The sequence below is a fragment of the Phyllostomus hastatus genome, unplaced genomic scaffold (genome assembly GCF_019186645.2).
Source record: "Phyllostomus hastatus isolate PE091 unplaced genomic scaffold, TTU_PhHast_1.1 phas_contig_1, whole genome shotgun sequence".
In the NCBI taxonomy this organism is placed as follows: domain Eukaryota; kingdom Metazoa; phylum Chordata; class Mammalia; order Chiroptera; family Phyllostomidae; genus Phyllostomus; species Phyllostomus hastatus.
This window is the reverse complement of record NW_025333498.1, coordinates 11038426-11055806: the sequence shown is the minus strand read 5'-3', so window position 1 is coordinate 11055806 and position 17381 is coordinate 11038426. Positions and strand designations below refer to the sequence as shown.

General features: G+C 40.2%; 1 long non-coding RNA gene across 6 annotated transcripts in view; it reads left to right on the top strand.

The window, feature by feature from the left end:
- LOC123807250 overlaps positions 1 to 17125 on the top strand; it is a 269462-nt gene extending 252337 nt beyond the window's left edge. For all 6 annotated transcript variants that reach the window (XR_006783630.1, XR_006783650.1, XR_006783620.1 and 3 more), the window contains one exon: positions 15862 to 17125. This is a non-coding gene — a long non-coding RNA (uncharacterized LOC123807250). The remainder of the gene's footprint in view (positions 1 to 15861) is intronic.
- Positions 17126 to 17381: the final 256 nt, after the last annotated feature.

Here is a 17381-nt window from a genome sequence, read left to right as displayed (position 1 = left end):
GAGGTAGGATGAATAGTAAACCAAGGCAGGAAGGAGGGAAGCCCTTGAAATACTATGTATCAGTTTCCACTGTCTGAGAAAGAAAGCTTTGGAGACTATGCTTTCATCCCAAGGCCTGAAATGCCAGAAAGGACTCACAATGTCCAAAGGAAGAAGCCCATTAAAACCTTTGGGTATTCACAGCCCTGCCCCAAAGCTGGCACCACCTTAACCTGTCAATCAATATGTAACTCTCTCACCCTCCATCCTGCCAACTATATAAGTCCTCAGAACAAAGGACTGGAGGTGTGCTTGCCACCCTGGCCTTTGGCTACCTTTCCTTTTGCCATCCTTACCCTGCTTTGCCCTGAACCTAGGCCTTTCATATCTGCCCTGCTACCCCCACTACCCCATCTCCACAAGGCCTGTTCTCGCCAACGAGCCCTGCTTGCATGCTGCTAGGTTTGCTGATCTGTAATTCTTTATGGCATTGGCAAGAACCAGATCTCTCCTGTTAATGCTACCAATTGTTTTTTCAAAATATTTGGAATTTCTCTTCTCCTCTTGAATCTCCAGCCTTTACTTTCTCTTTCATCAGGTGGCCTTCCTTTAACTTCACAAGGAAAAGACAAGACAGCAAAGCAGACTAGCCTTAATCTCCTGCTCTAACTGTACATTTCCCTGCATGCCAACCATACTTTCCTTCTTCTCTCCTGAGGAACAGGCTCTCTTCTAAGACTAGCCATTCTATTAGGGGGATCCCATTTCCTTTCACCTTTTTAGGGGATCACAATCCCATTGCTAGCTCCTTGTTCTACGGTTCCTCAAATTCTCTTCCTACACTAACATATTCTTATAAATAGTGCAATGATCGAGTCTTCCCCACACCGAAAGAAAAGATACATAAAGCCTCTTCGGATGTTCCACTGTGGCCCCCACCCCTTCCATCTATGCCATTTAATAGCTAACCTTTTTAAAAGAATACTGTAATTGCTATTTCTTATTTATTCTTTGATCTGTCTGTGATCTGGCTTCTGCCTCCACCACACCACTGAAAATACTCTCACCGAAGTCCCAATTCCCATTATGTCAATCGAGATTCCAGCAGGAATGAGATGGGACATGTAAGTAGGAATTATTTGAAAAGAATGAAATAAAGAGACTATTGATAATGTATGATGAACCCTCAAAGATGGCACAAACTCCAGAGCTAATAAATGCAGAAAGCTCTTTCCCAGCCTAGCCCAAAAAGGGTAAGCAGAAAGAGCTGCCTGACAGAAACCGTGACTCAAATCAAGGAATGCATAGCCTGCAGCAAATCCACAGAGAAGAAATTCAGGGAAAATATTCCCATTCATTCTCTTGATCTTCTTTCCTCCTTCTCGTTTCCTGCCAGTGCTGACCACTGGTCTAACTGTAACAGGAGCTAGAATGCAGCAAGCTTCCCTGAGGTCGGTCCTTCACACCGATCAAACGTCCTGCACATGAAACAAGATGAGCAAGCATGGGGCCCAGCAGGAGAAACCAGCCCAACCTTCTTGCTAAATCTGTTGTGTGCGGCTTTGGGTCTTCTTCTTACTTAAGCTTCCAGTAGCACTTAACAGCATTGGCTTCTTCTTGAGGCTCTCCTTTTTGTGACCTTTTTATGCCACTTAAATCTACTTATCTTCTACCTCCCCTGCAATGTCTGTATCCTATACCCCCCCCCCCAAAAATGCTGGTGCTCTGCAGAGCTATGCCTCTTCAAAGATTGCCTTTTCTTTCATTGCCCCTCATGGCCTCACCCATTCCTGTTGTGTTATTCACCACCGATAGCTTTATGATTCCTAAAACTATGTTCGGCGCCCAGATCTTTCTTCTGAGTTTCAGGCCCACTCCTTCATCTGTCTCTAGTGCATCTTTACTTAGAAGTCTTATAAGATACCTCAAGATCAACATGTCAAAAATTAAACCATCTTTCCAAACTCAAATCCATTCCATTGGTGTTCCCAGTTTTAATAAATGATACCATCATTCTTGCAGTAGTCCAAAACAGAAACTTGCGATTCACCTTGACTTACCACATTTATGATTAATTAGAATTCCTATTATTTTAATCTCAGGTATTTCTAGATTTCATTGATTTATTTTCTCATCAGCACTATTCAAGTCTAAGCCACCAGAAACTCACATCTGGGTTCTAGAAGTAGCTTCTTACCTGGTCTTCTGCCTCGCTTCTTGGCCCATTCAACACCCTTCAGCCAAAGTGTGCTTTGTATGACGGATCTGCTCATCACATTTTCAGTCTTTAAAAACTGTCAATAGCACCATATTTTTCTTAGAATAAAATCCAAATTTCATACCTTGATTCTTAGGACTTACCCTCTCCTCTCTTAGGCACCAGTATATTACTTCCCAAAAGAGCAAAATTTCTTTTAGTTATTTAAGCAGGTCATGCTTGGTCTCACCTCTGGACCTGCACACATGCTTCACCTTTTTCTTGGTGCACCACTTGTCCACTCTTCACCCAGATAATTCCTGCTTTGCCTTCAGGCTTCAGTGTAAATATCACTTCTTCTGAGAAGCCTTCTTTGATAATCCAAGACTGGTTATTGTGCAGGTTCTTTGCCCTAAAGTATATTGTACTTCCCATCATGAACCTTATTTGACTTGTGTGCGTGCCTCTCTAGACATCAGTTCATAGGTGCTCAAGGACTGCGTCTTTCATTTTCGTTGCTGCATCCCCAGCATCTAGCAGAGTTGAAAGCACTTTCTGGTGATGAATGAAATTGCCTTTGAGGATATGAAGGCATTTTAGAGTAGGAGTAAAGCATGTAATTGTCCAGGCTCAGAGTAGTAGCATCATAGATGCTATTATAGTTCTGTCTGAAATTTTATGCTTATCCTGAAGGCAGTGGTGAGCCACAGAATATTCTTAAACAACACAGTGCTAGGCAGAAGTTGTGTTTTAGAGAGAGTAGTTTTCCTGACATACGTGGGATAAACCAAAAGAGAGGAGAACCTGGAAGCTAGGAAAACAATTTAGAAGACTTTACAAATTTGGGCAACAGGACATACTTGGTAAGACTGCAAAGAAAGATGCAGCTATGGGAGCTGTTTGGAAAATACAAAGAGCAGTGCTTGGACATAAGGGCAAACCAGAGGGAAGTGTAAAACATGACTATGGTTTTGATCTTGTTAACTAAAGAAATTGGTCTGTCACTTACCAGAATAAGGAAATTGGAAAGGGGAATTTATTTAAGGGAGACATATAAAGAGAATTAGAACATGTGATGAGATCATAATATCTAAATAGAAATGTTCTAAGAAATGGGATATAGGACAGGACTGAACCATCTCTGTGGTTTCTCAAGGGAGAACGCCTTTTTCTGACCTTAAAAACACGTGGTTCAGCACCAAGAGAAACTCTCTAGGACCTGAGTTTTTTCTAATGTGCTGCAGACTAAATTTTGAGTCCTAAAAAAGACTCTGAATGTTGGTAGACAGAGGACAGAGAAGCATAAACTACCTCAAGGAGGTGTGTCACCTCTCAATCAGAGGCATAGTTGAAGAGCAGTCAAGAAAATTCCAATTCTTCTGGGGTTTTTTTGTTTGTTTGTTTTGGTTTGTTTTGTTTTGTTTTTTGTTTTTTTTTTTTTTACTATACATCACCACCTGGCTGAAACACTGCCCTCCAAAGGCAACACTAGTTCTCTGCTGACTACCTTTAATGCTTGCTGATTAACAAAGAGTATATTTAACATGCACAGAAAGTGTTCTTTGGTATTCAAGTGTTGGGAGCCTGTGCATGTGTGTGCTGCATATAGCACAGCGTTTTGTAGATGACCTCTGTAGGCTCTCTCTGTGCAGTATGGATGCAGTCATCCTCTGACACAAAAATGCACCCTTCACATAAGGCTGAGTCCCTTTCTTAAACAAAGTAAAACATTTTAAAATCATAAAACTACTTTATTCTTTCTCCTCATCGTTACTTAGAGCTGTTCTGTGGGGCTAGCTCTTTCCCTCGCCCTGAAGTATCTATGGCTTTTCAATCCTCTGTATTTGGCAGGTGTTCATAGGGACTCTTTTATGTGTCATTTCTTGGGCTCTTTTAAGATTTCTGTTACTAGAGATGTCTCATTTTCTGCTGAAGTCTCTTTGACCTCCAATAGCTTTTTGGGGAAAAACCCTAAAAAAACCCGGACAGCTCTCAAACATGGCCCCCATGTGGGCCTCTGTCTACAGGCCATGCAGTTCCTTCTAAGCACAGCACTCTCCTCTGTCACCATGGTCACTTCAGCCAGCGACCTGTGCTCCTGAGATGCTCAGGCATGACTGTAATCTACCATGTTCCCGTAGTCCCGGGAGACTGTGTGGCTTCCTGGAAGCCTCTCTAACTTGAGCTGCCTCTCTGACATGAGGTGACAAGGACACACCTCTCAAACTAAGTACTTTGATGTGTCTCTCTAAAGAATCCTCCTGCCCTGGCCAGTCGTTCGGAGCATTGTCCTATCCACCAAAGTGTCACAGGTTAAATTCCTGATCAGGGCACGTGCCTAGGTTTGGGTTTGATCCCTGGTTGGAGCATGTACAGGAGGCAACTGATCAAAGTTTCTGTCTCACGTTGATGTCTCTCTCTCTTTCTCTCCACCCCCGTCGACAATTAATGTTTGTCTCTCTTTCTCTCAAATCAATAAATACATATCTTCAGCTAAGGATTACAAAAAAAATGGAAAGAATCCTCCTGGAAACCCCTTGTCCTCTCATGTGCTTTCTAAGCCTTTTTATAAGCTGGAATTGGGTGGTCAGCCTAGGGTATCGAAAGCCCCCTCCTATACAAGTTCAGCTGAAGTTGTTTGCCACCTCATGTGTGAAGTGGGAGTACACTTGTCACCTCCAGTTTGGGCCTTAGCTAAACCCCAAACAGGAAGAGCCCCATTTAACATCCTGTTACTATTGAGATGTGGCTATGTATTAAACATGTACCAAAACTGTAAAATCAGTATTTGACTATAAGACAAATATAGTTGAAATAAAGCCTAGAGAAGGTTAAAGAGAAAAATTATGACTATCAGGAAGACAGACAAAGCTCAGTGCATGGGACACAGAAAACTTATCTAACCCCACATATGGTGCTTGTTTCCATAGAAACTACACTTTGAAACCCATATTGCACTTCAGCAAAAAAAGAAACTATTCTCTACATCTATGAAGCATAATTACAAGAGAAAGAAATGTCATCTGCTTTCCTTTCAGAATACTTGTATGTGTGTTTTGTGTGAAAAATGAGAGAACAAATGAGGGATGTTTATTCCAATAAACATGAAGTATGTTCTATAAAACTATTCACATATTGGAAGAATAGAAAAAACCTACAGATTTTTCTTTCGGCTTCATTTTTGTTTTTGCTGTTTTTAGTTTCTTTATGTGCAGGAGGACCTACATGATCTCAGAGGAGCCCTGACTTCTTAAAACCTCATTTCAACCTTGACTTATGACTCAGAAGGACTCATTTGCTCTTTGGAAAGTTTTTAAGCTTTATAATAGAGGCATATTCATGGAATGAATGATTCCCGTAAAGACACATTGCTGTGGGTTGAATTGTGTCTCCTCAAAAGATATGGTGAGGTTGTATCCCCTAGCACCTGTGACTGTGACCTTATTTGGGAAAATGTTTTTGAAGAAGGAATCAAGTTAAAATGTGGTCCTGTCTCAACAGGACCAGTTCTAATCTATCCACAGTATGACTGGTGTCCTTACAGAGGAAAATGCCATGTGAAGACAGAGACACATGGGAACTTCTCAGCAAGATGGCAGAGCAGGTAGATGCTGTGCTTACCTATTCCTAAGCCACAGAAAAATTACAGCTAAACTACAGAACAACCATCACTGAGGAGCACCTGAACAGATGAACAGAGGTCCTATAACTAAGGATATACAGAAGAAGCCACATAGAGACTTGTGGGGGAGTGGAGTCTAAGAATGGGCTGGTCCCACACCCACATGTGGCAGTTAAATATTGAGGGTGATATCTCAGCTGTGGAGGTCCACCCTGAGTAGTGAGGGCTCCCAGGCCACACCACACCCTACAGCCCAGGGTCCCAGTGCCAAAAAGAGAAGTTCCCATAACTTTTGGTTGTAAAAGCCAGAGGGGATTGTGGCTGAGGGGGTCAGAGCTGAATGAGATGGAGGGCTTCTAGAGACCCAGGCATTCTTCTTAAAGAGCCCACACATGGACTTACTTGCTGACAGACTCTCTTGCTTTGAACTCCAGCACTAGGGCAGTAGCTGGAAAGCTGCAAGGACAACCAAGGAGGAACTGAATTCTCTGACTCCTGGGTAAGAGCTGGAGGGACAGCTGTCTCCCAGGGACAAGTGCTGGGAGACAGGCCATTGCTTTTTTATTGAGCCCTGTTCCCACCCAGTCTTCAGGCTCAGGCAGGCTCCAAGTCTGGGTCTCTATCAACCTGGTTAACACCATTCTTCCAGCATTGGTCATCCCTGAGACCCTGCCATACCTTGCTTGCAGGCCAAATTAAGATGCTTCAAGTGGCTTTTCCATGCAAATGGCCTATGTTGGCTCATGCTTCAGACTTTCCTAAAATCTATTAAAGGTTCACAAACCCCAAACAAGTAGTATCTGATCTCATCATGCCCCATACCTCTTGTTAAGCAGTGCCAAGCCTAGCACTAGTGGCAGCTTCCCTCAGTTCACAATTTACCTTACTAGGCACCTCTAAGTCCAGCACGAACAGCAACCATGTGCAGGTTACTTTATATCTCATACCAGGTGGCCCTGAGCAGGGTACAGGGAGTGGCTGACCATGGTCTGTACCAGAGACCCTCCCAGGAGGCTCCAGAACCAGCATAACCAGTATCCAGCTTCATACCACTCAAGACACCATCTAACCACCTCTACAAAAAATATACCCAAAGGGCAGACTCTGTGGGCACTGGAGTCCTGCTAAGTGAATCCCGCTCCATGGGGTCAGCCCCTGAACAATATCTCCTCTGCTGTAGGCACAGCCAGTTGTGATCCCCTGAGTATTAGTCCCTCCCATTGATGTGCCAATGGCAATCAAGGATCAACTACAACAGAAGGGCATAAACAACCCACACAAGGGATACTCCTGGAGCACATGGCTCTAGTGATTAAGGACACTGCCACACTGGGGCCCTCAGGACACCTGTTACATAAGACCCCTGTCAAGACTGGGAGACATAGCAGCTCTACCTAATACAGAGAAACAAACTCAGGGAGACAGCCAAAATGAGGACACAAGGAAACATATCCTAAATGAAAGAGAAAAACTAAACTCCAGAAAAGAAAAAAACCCTTAAACAAAATAGAAAGAAGCAATCTACCAGATGCACAGTTTAGAACACTAGTTATAAGGATGCTAAATGAAGTTAGGGGAATAGTAGATGAATTTGGTAAGAACTGTTAACAAAGAGACAGGAAACAAAAATGGAGATAGAAAACATAAAAAAGAACCATTCAGAACTGACAAATATGTCAGAGAGAATCAGTAATAGATTAGATGAAGCAGAGTAATGAATCAGCAATTTGGAAGATAAGGTAGCAGAGAGCTCTCAATCAGAACAGCAAAAAGAAAAAGAACTCCCAAAATGAGGCTAGTTTAAGGTGCCTCTGGAACATCATATGTACCAACATTTGCATCATAGGGTTACCAGAAGGAGAAGACAGAGAACAAGAAATTGAAAACTTATTTGAAGAAATAATAATGGATCTCGATCTCTCTCTCTCTCTCTCTACCTCCCTCCCTCCCTCTCTCCTATCTTCCCATTTTTCTCTCTCTCAAAGCAATATAAAAAATGTCCCCTAGTGAGGATAAAAAAGGGAATAATAATGGAAAACTTCCCTAACCTGGCAAAGGGTTACACAAGCCCAGGAAGCTCAGAGAATCCCAACGAAGATGAACCCAAAGTGGCCCACACCAAGACACATTATAATTGAGAAGGAAATCTTATCTTTGGGACAGCATGGATGGGCCTGGAAAGTGTTATGCTAAGTGAAATAAGCCAGTCAGAGAAAGACAAGTGCCATACAATTTCACTTCTATGTGAAATCTAATGAACAAAATAAATTAACATACAAAATAGAAATGTACTTGTAGATACAGAGAACAGACTGACCCCTGTCAGAGGAGGGGGTTTGGGAGCTGGACAAAAAAGGTGAAGGGATTAAGTAGGAAAAAAACCTTCCTAGACACAGGCAACTAGAGGGAAAGGGAGGCAGGGGGAGAAAGAAAAGGGTAAAGTGGGGAGAAATGGTGATGGAAGGAGACTTGAATTGGGACTGTAAACACATAATACAATATACAGATTATGTGTTATAGAATTGTACACCTGAAACCTATATAATTTTATTAGCAATATAACCCAAATAAATTCAATTTTTTTAAAAAATGTATATTTCTCACAGATTCAGTATATAAAATGGAGTTTGATCAGAGTTACATAATGTCATAATATTTTCAATACAACCCTTGCCTTTCAAATTTGAGTGTCATGCAAAGAACATGTAGCTTTTTGAAGTAAAAAAATTGTGTTTGTATTTAAAAAGAACTTTATTTTTATCCCATGTAAATCAAATTATTGCAGGATTAGTTTATTTTAAAATTCATTTAATAATTGTATAAGAGAATGGGAAATCTAAATATGCACATTTTAATGTATTCCCCCCATTGATTGTGGGGGGAAAAAAGCCAACAGTTAGAAACAAAGAGAGAATGTTAAAAGCTAAGAGAGAAAAGGAGACAGATGCCTACAAAGTAGATCCCATCAGTCTGTCAGCTGATTTCTCAAAAGAAACTTTACAGGCCAGAAGGGAGTGGCAAGAAATATCCAAAGCAATGAAAAGCAAGGACCTACAACCACAAAGTTATCATTTAGAATTGAAGGACCCATAAAGAGCATCCCAGACAAAAAAAAAGCTAAAGGAGTTTATCCTCACCAAACCAGTTTTACGTGAAATGTTAAAGGGTCAAAGGAGAAGAAGAAGAAGGAGAAGGAGAAGGAGAAGGAGAAGAAAGAAAATATAAAAGATAAAATGGCAATAAGTACACACCTCTATAATTATTTTAAATATAGATGGATTAAATGATACAGGGTGTCTGAATTGATAAGATTATACTTATGCTGCTTACAAGAGACTCACTTCAGGTTGAAAGACCACACAAACTGAAAATAAAGGGATGGAAAAAGATATTTCATGCAAATGGAAATGACAAAGAAGCTGGGGTAGAAATACTTACATCAGACACAACAGACTTTAAGACAAAGGGTATTAAAGGGCCAAAAAAGGACCCAGCAATTCCACTTCTGGGTATTTATTTTTTAAAAAACCACAACACTAATTCAAAACACATATGTAATCCTATGTTCATTGCGGCAAAGTTTATAATGGCCAAGATCTGGAAGCAACCTAATTGTCCATCAGTGGATGAATGAATAAAGAAAAGGTGGTATGTAATATACAATGGAATATTATTCAGCCTTAAAAATGAATGAAATACTGCTATCCACAACAATATAGATGGTCCTAGAAAGTATTATGCTATGTGAAATGGGTCAGACACAGAAAGACAAATACCATGTGATTTCACTTATATGTAGAACCTAAAAACCCAAATAACAAACTTCTAGATACAGAAAGAACATTTTGGTGGCTGCTACATAGGATGGGCGTTGGGAGGCTGGATAAAAACATGGAAGGGATTAAGATGTGCACATTGGCAGTTATGAAAACTGTCATGGGGCTGTAAGGTACAGCATGGGCAACGTAGGCAACAATAATGTAATAACTAGGTATGGTGTAAGATAGGTACTAGGTTTATCAAGGTGATCACTTTGTAAGTTGTATAAACATATAATTAATATGCTGTACACCTAAGACTAATATAATATTGTGTGTCACTATAAGTGAAGAACTAAAAAAGATTTTTTAAACACATATACATGGGAAGAATGCCATGTGATGACTGAGGCAGAGAGTAGAGTCATGTAGCCACAAGCTAAGACGATCTGTAGTCACCATCAGAAACCAGAAAGAAGCAGGAAGAGTGATATCCTCCATTAAAGAGGAGCATGCCTCTGCTGTCACCTTGAATTCAGATTTCTGGCCTCCAGAACTGTGAGCGAATGCGTTTCTGTTATTTGAAGGCACCCAGGTATTGGTATTTTGTTAGGGCGGCCCTAGGAAACTAAAACACAGAGAAAAGAAAACTTTAGCTGCAAAAGTAGAAACTGTAAGGTAGGTTTCTTATGACATTTGGGCCCCCACTGTGTCATTGGCTGATGGAGAAAGTTGCTTGTATTGATGGTCTGTCTTATTTTGGAACAGTGGCATTTCCAATTTTGGTGCTGATGTATTGACGACTGTTGAAAATAGTTGTTCCATTTCAGCAACTGGTCTTGTCCTTTCTGACTTGAGTGTTGATCTTCATAGATTTCAAGCCACATTGCTGTTCAACAATCATAAAGGGAAATAATTTCATTTCTCAGAATGACGAAAGAGGATATAATAAAATTATCTGTAAAGATAAGAATTTGTGAACATCTGCTTTTTTCCTACTTAAGGAAGGAAATTCTTTAGCTTTGGGGCAAATTCTGAGGCAACATGAAAAATGAGTTAAAATGTCAATCATGGCTGTGGATTGGCAGCTTCTTCACAGCATCCATATTACCCAAACAGTCTGTCAACTCAGTGAAAACCAAGAATTTTGGGTGTTACTCTTACTACAAAAATCCACAAACTAAATAATAACTATTCACCTTTGAACACTTATAATCACATTTTAGTATTGTATTGATAAATAGGAGTCATTTATTTGTGCTTGTTCCACAAACTTAAAAATCAGGGGTTCTGTGGAATGATGGGAATATTCTAAAATCAGATTGTGGCATGGTCTCACAGCACTGTAAATTTATGAAAATCATTGAATTATACACTTAAAGAGTGATTTTTTCACATGCAAATTATGTTGATAAATCTGGCTAGAAAACAAAGACTCTCCTCTCCTAGCAGGGAAGATCTGCAGAGCCCTTGCAGAGTCAGGGTTTAGTAAATGACAACTGGTAATGGTGTTTACATCACTCTGGTAATAGTCCAAGCAAAACAAAGAGGCCTTGTGTGTGTTGCAATTTTGTCTTGCCCAAAGATGAATGTGGTTAAACCAGGACTCTGTTGGATGAAAGAAAATTCCAGAGACAATGGTCCTCCAGAGGATAAAGAAGTGTTTCTCCTGCAGTAGATCTAGAGCCTGGGATTACTCTTTTGAAGACCTTTCAAGGCATTATCTTTATAAGAATTTGCACTGTCCCCAACTACATCCCACACCCCATCATACCCACTGATGATGTAGGAAGGATTCAGTCAAAGGACAAAATCTATCGCCTTGGAACCACTGAAGAAATGTTTAGGATCTACAGTGTTCAGCTCCATGACTCTGACCACTAACCAATTTGTGATAAATCTGTAGGCAATGTTAATAAACTGAACAAGTACATAGTGGAGAAGGGAGGAGTTAGGAGGCTGTTTTTCTGAGGAATTAAGATATATGTCAGAATGGAGGTGCCCTGCCTTATTCCTTAAAGATGCTGGACTGATCAACAAAGCACAAAGTCTTCACAAATGCCCTCTCAAGTAACGTTGACACTGCTTTCCACACACTTTTACTCAGTGATTTTTCTTTTATAAACAGTTTCAGGCTGCTTGAATATTAGGAAATTTGAGTATATTGGACAGTCCTGGTCCTCCAGCCTTTTCCATACTGGCTCCATTCTGCCGTGGGTGTCGGGCAGCCACCTTCGGTAGGCCACACCAATTATGTCCCTGGCAGTGGTCTGCGCCACTGGGAAGCCCTGGTAGGAGATTAATGAGCTGGGGGAAAGATGTTGGGGATTTTACTCCATGGCAGACCTTGAGCTGTCAGCAGCTTGGTTCCTCAATGAGGAAATCCTCCTATGGAGTGGCTCTCCATCAGCTATCGCCCTGTCTCTGAGACCCAGTGACTGTCCTTGCCTTAGTCTTCAGTCTAGTGGTGATACTCGCTCCACCATCCCTTTTCACCTTCCTGTAACCCTGACCTCACACTTTTAAGTAGTTTGTTGACTGAATTATTTTATTTACTTTTTTCAGTGTGACATGCCTTTCCTGACCTACAGAGGCCATTCTTTCTATAGAAAATGTCTGCTTGCCAAATTTCTCCTTGGGTTGGTCATTGACATTTCTTGAGCCTTTGAATACTTGGAGCTCAGTCCAGTGTCACATTGTTAAAGACAGCAATTTCAAGAGGGTAAATTGACATTACGTGTATTTTTAAAATATTTTCCACAAAATTATTATATACAGCTAAGCTTGCAGCTCATGGATATAGCACTGTCACTGTTCATATCTTGCCAATAACAAGAAAATGCTAATCCAATATTTATCTTTCAAAGTTCAAAGGCAAGCTTAAGGGATTTTTTTTTTAGGGATAGAAAAATAATGAACAATTTTGGAAATCCCTCCACGTACCCTGTACCCAGCCATCTAACCCTCACCAACTTCAGTTATCCACCAGGTTGAGAGGCCTTTGCACTAAACTTCCTTGATGCATCACAGGGGAGGCAGAGGGCAAAACACTAACAGCCACCTGTGATCCAAATGTATTTAGGAGGAAAGTGTTGTCTGAGAATGTAGAGGCGTATTTACTCCATCAACCAGCAGGACCCAAGGGATGCTGTCTAGAAATCCTGCTTTATTAAAAGAAGTGACTTGTAGTTTCCATATCAAAGGTCAAGCTCTGCTGAGCAGAGTGGCCTTTGTTTGTGCGGCAATTACAGTGTTTGCACACTTCTCAAGTGTTTCAAAACAGCCCTCCCATGCTAAGCCCGCTAAGTGGGGCACTATTCATTTGCTTAACAAGCTGCTCTCCTTCCTCCCCTCCTCTCCCTCTCCTCAAAAGACAATGCAAAAGGATAAATCGCATTCTAGGCCAAATCTGAGTAAGCACAAAGATGAGAAACACAATTTCACTTACATAGTAGGTAGATAGTAGGTAGTAATTGATATTTATTTAATTCAAAGCTATCTGATATTAAATTAAGCCTGTGTTTCTCAGAGTAAAAACTGAGACAATCTCTTATATCTAGTTACCAAAAAAACAGTGGCAAAGAGATGAGCTGAGGAGGGTAGCCTCCCTTTTTGCTCTCATTCTCTCTTAGAATCAGGGGGAGGAGGTAGAGGGTTGCTTAAGACCCATTCCCTTAAGTCTAGCCATATAGAATATTAAGTGAACAAGCAGACACTGGAATGGTCTTTGGGCTTCTGCCTGAACTTCTGCCAGTAAAAAATTCATTAATTTGGATTAAGTCACAACCTTCAGGAAAAATAAGTACCTTTAGGACAAGTAGTTGGTCTATAAGCTTCTAAAAAATTGAGTATATCTGAGTCCTTTGAAAAGGTCAGGTCATCAAAAATAAATGCAGCAGGACTCAGGACGTGGAAGTCGAACAAGCCAGGAGCATGCAGGAAAGGACCCAGAACAGAACACCCAACAGGCAGCTCCTGAGCGTGCTGGTAAGTGAGAAGGCACCATGAAGATGGCAGAGCATTAAAGGGGATGGGGGGGTCACGAAGGATGGCTTCAACCCCTGTATTACTTGGCATAAAAAGCAAAGCTGCTGTAATGCTAGCCCAGTGAGTCTTCACAATAGAGAGGCTTTAAAAAGCCATTTCTTCCTCACATATCTATCTGGGGCATGTAAGCAGGCTGCTGTGCTCCATAGAGTCAGGAATCCAGGCTCCTTTTATCTTCTTTGCCATTATCATCTGGGTTGTTTCCTTTATCCCCATAGGAATGTTTTCTAAGGAAGATTTAAGTAAAATTTGTTCCCTCTTGGTTGTGAGAGAAAATGCATGCAGGAGCATATGGTCAATGTTTTAAGTCATGGGAGTGGAAGAGGTACACAGCACTTCGCTTTATCTTCCCCTCATGAAAATGAGGTCACATATATCTACATTTAGCAGCAAGAATTGGGTGAGGAGTGACAGCACTATAAAGTACAGTCCCTGGCTCCGTGGTGAGATCCGCAGCCTAACTGTGTTCCTAGGGAATCAGGGGAGAATGAACCCGGGTGGAGAGCCAGCATTCCCTGCCACAGCGACTTCTTACTCAGCCCTGGCTTGTATAGCAGTTCAGTGTCTACTGCCCAAAGGCAGACTATGGTGTACCCAGGATTCTGTGACTATGTATAAAGCATTCTTAATGGTGCAAATTTCAGTTGAACATTTATTATCAAGTCATTTAGAAAATAACCTCACATTAATTGTAATCCAATTTTTCCATTAACTTGCAATGCTTTAGGTTGCTAATACAAAACTTCTGGGACTAAGGCCATAAGTTAAAAGTAAAAGTCCTTAACCAGTTCCAGATTTTCTACCTAAATTCTAATATAAATCTTGCTCCTTGAATGTAATATATACTGTAAGAGACAGGGCATGACAGACAAGACATATGCTTTAAAAATATTGGTTTAAACAAAAATTAGGCCAAGTGTTAAAGTCTGACAATATCATCTATACTCAAAATGTTCTATCATATAAAGAAAATTTATTTGGGTTCTTTGTATATGAAACAGTGCATGTTTCAGATAAAACTGTCTGGTAAGTTTGTGAATAATCTAGACTTGAATTTTAACGTCTTAAAAGATGTTTTTTAAGAAGGATTCCTTCAAACAGAATTTGAATGTAAGGGAATGATCAGTTTTCAGCTCAGTGGAAAACTGAAATTTAAAAACCCAATATGTGGAATGCACTTTAGATTCTGTCTAATTTAGAGATGTTTCTTTGTCCATTTCACTTTGTGGGATTCTCTAAAAATCAGGGCCCCAGTCCTAAATCTTTGTTAGGTAGCCCTCTCTTACACTGCTGACGACAGTCAGTCTCTGGTTCTAACATCAATGTGAACGTGTTGTAGATGTGAGAGATGTCAGCAGATGACTCAAGTGGGGTTTCAAAGGGAATCAAAGACATAGAACTTCAAAATCAAGCTTTGCAAATGCATTTTTTAGCCTTGCTAACATTCAGTGAATTGTCCTCTACGCTGGTTTAAATGAGATCAAGCAAAGATTGATCAACAAGGACTTTGCTATTCAGTTTTCATTATGAAGGTCTCCAAATCATTTATACCTCTCTGCAAAGTTCTTTCCAAACAACCCATCACCTTCTCCTTTAACTGGCTATGATGGTTTCCTCTTTTAACTTTGTGGATTTCATTACCTCATTTCACAAATATTTGCAAGCCTACAGTGTGATGTACAGTTCTAAGTGCTGAGCATACAGATACAGATGCAGTCAACTCTTGTTTTTATATCCTAGTGGAAGCAGCAGAAAATAGATGGGTATAAAAGTATGTAACAAAAAATTTATATCAGAAAAATAAAGCAGGCATCTAACAGAGCCTGATCAGGCAGGTTCTCCCCGAGGAGGTGTCAGGTGAGCAGGGAGTAGGAGAACAAAAAGGCTGGAACTAGAATGAACAAGGCATGAGGTGATGTTGCAGAAACTCAGCAGACCTTTTAGCCATGACAGAGGGGCAGGAGTTCATGCTAAATGATGTTTCTAAATGAATCGGAAACCCAATGGAAGCGTTTGAGCAGAGAAGTCACATGACTTGGTTGATGTTTTAAATCATCACTCTGGCAGCCTTGTAGGGAACTGATAATAAGGGCACAAGAATGGAAGCATTGGTAAAAAGGCTTTTCCAGAAATGGAAAAGATGATGACTTGAACCACTCTGAAAGTGGTGAAGTTAATAAACACATTTAAAAAAATCCCCCATAGGCTTTGTCCGTTGCCTTTCCAGAAATATCCTCACTTTCATTTTTTGCTAACAGGTCTGGAACACCAACCCATGATAACAAGTTATGATTGGTTTAATCGTATCCTGACCATCCCGGACCCCCATTGTTAGACATTCACTTGCCCAGCACAGCTCAGAAGATCCTGGTTATCCAAAAAGACTTCAGAAAAAGTCTCCTGGGGACACTCCTGTGAAGGCTTCCTTCTTATTGGTAACGGCAGAAAAGGTACTCTGTCCAGCTTTCACTCAAACCAAAAACTTGATTGATATGGAAAAAGAAAATGAAGCATTTCCCGAAGTGTACTCTGTCAACAAATATATTTGAGAAGCACTGTGATAGAGGGTAATAGGTTTATTCTCAGGATTTTAAAACTATTTAATGTGCTTTAAGGATGTCCAAGAGAAAGCTAAAGAACCAAGATTTTCCTAAACTTATGTAATTCTAAATTTCCCATTTGGAGAATAATAATCTGGGTCACAAAATTAGTCTTCTTCAGAACACCATTGTGGTAGTATCTGACAAAGGAGTGAATTTTGTAGAATCAAATAATATTCTTAAAAATCTTGGTGCACCATTCATTGATGCGCACCTAGAAGGCTGCTAACATCTAAAGATTTAAGTGTTGAAGTCTTCTGACAGAAAAACAGGTCAACTACTTGGAAGAATCTACCAAAGTAGATGTTTTATTGTTAAGATTTGCATTTTCAGGAATCTTATTCCTTCACAATATTTAGCAGACTCATTTAAATAAAAGTTTCAATAAAGATACAGATAGAAATGTACTGCCTGGATTCCCCCCCCCCCATTAGACTCATTTTGAACTTGAGTTATTATGGAAGCTGCTACCGTCCTCGAAGGAAGGAAGGAAGGAAGGAAACAGCTAACAGTCTTTTTTACAAATAGTTTATTCTGTTACTATTTGAAAAGCATTTAATTAAATAACAAATTTGAACTACACTAGAAATTTTAGTTATAACAATTTACAGTTATAGAGATAGGATTTCAAACTATAATTCATTGACTATGAGTAAAAGATAGCATGCTGCAAAATTTTATCTCATCATAAAAAGGATTAATATGGCTTACAACTAAATGTCAAAATATATTTTCATTACATAGTCTAATTTAATTTCTCAACCACAAGATGTTGGCCAAAAGGAGTGATTTACACTTAGCTAATCAGTTCAGATTTTCTCTGCTGGCAATTCTAACAGTAGGCTTTATACTTTACTGGTATAACTGTGTAATGAAATTCAATCAAGAATATTCTATTAAAACCTTACTACTCAAATTGTGATCCATAACCTAGCAGTTTTGGCATTACCTGAGAACCTGCTGGAAATGCAGAATCTGAGGCCCACCCAAACCTACTAATGCAGAATTTGCATTTTAACAAGATTTCCAAGTGATTCATATGCGTATTAAAGTTTGAGAAGCACTGCCTTAGAATATATTCTCCAGGTGTTTTATTATCACTGAAGATTGTTCTGCTACCACCTGGGGTGATTAGCAGGCTCTAGAAAGAAGCTGGCACTGGGATTACAGTTTGCCCC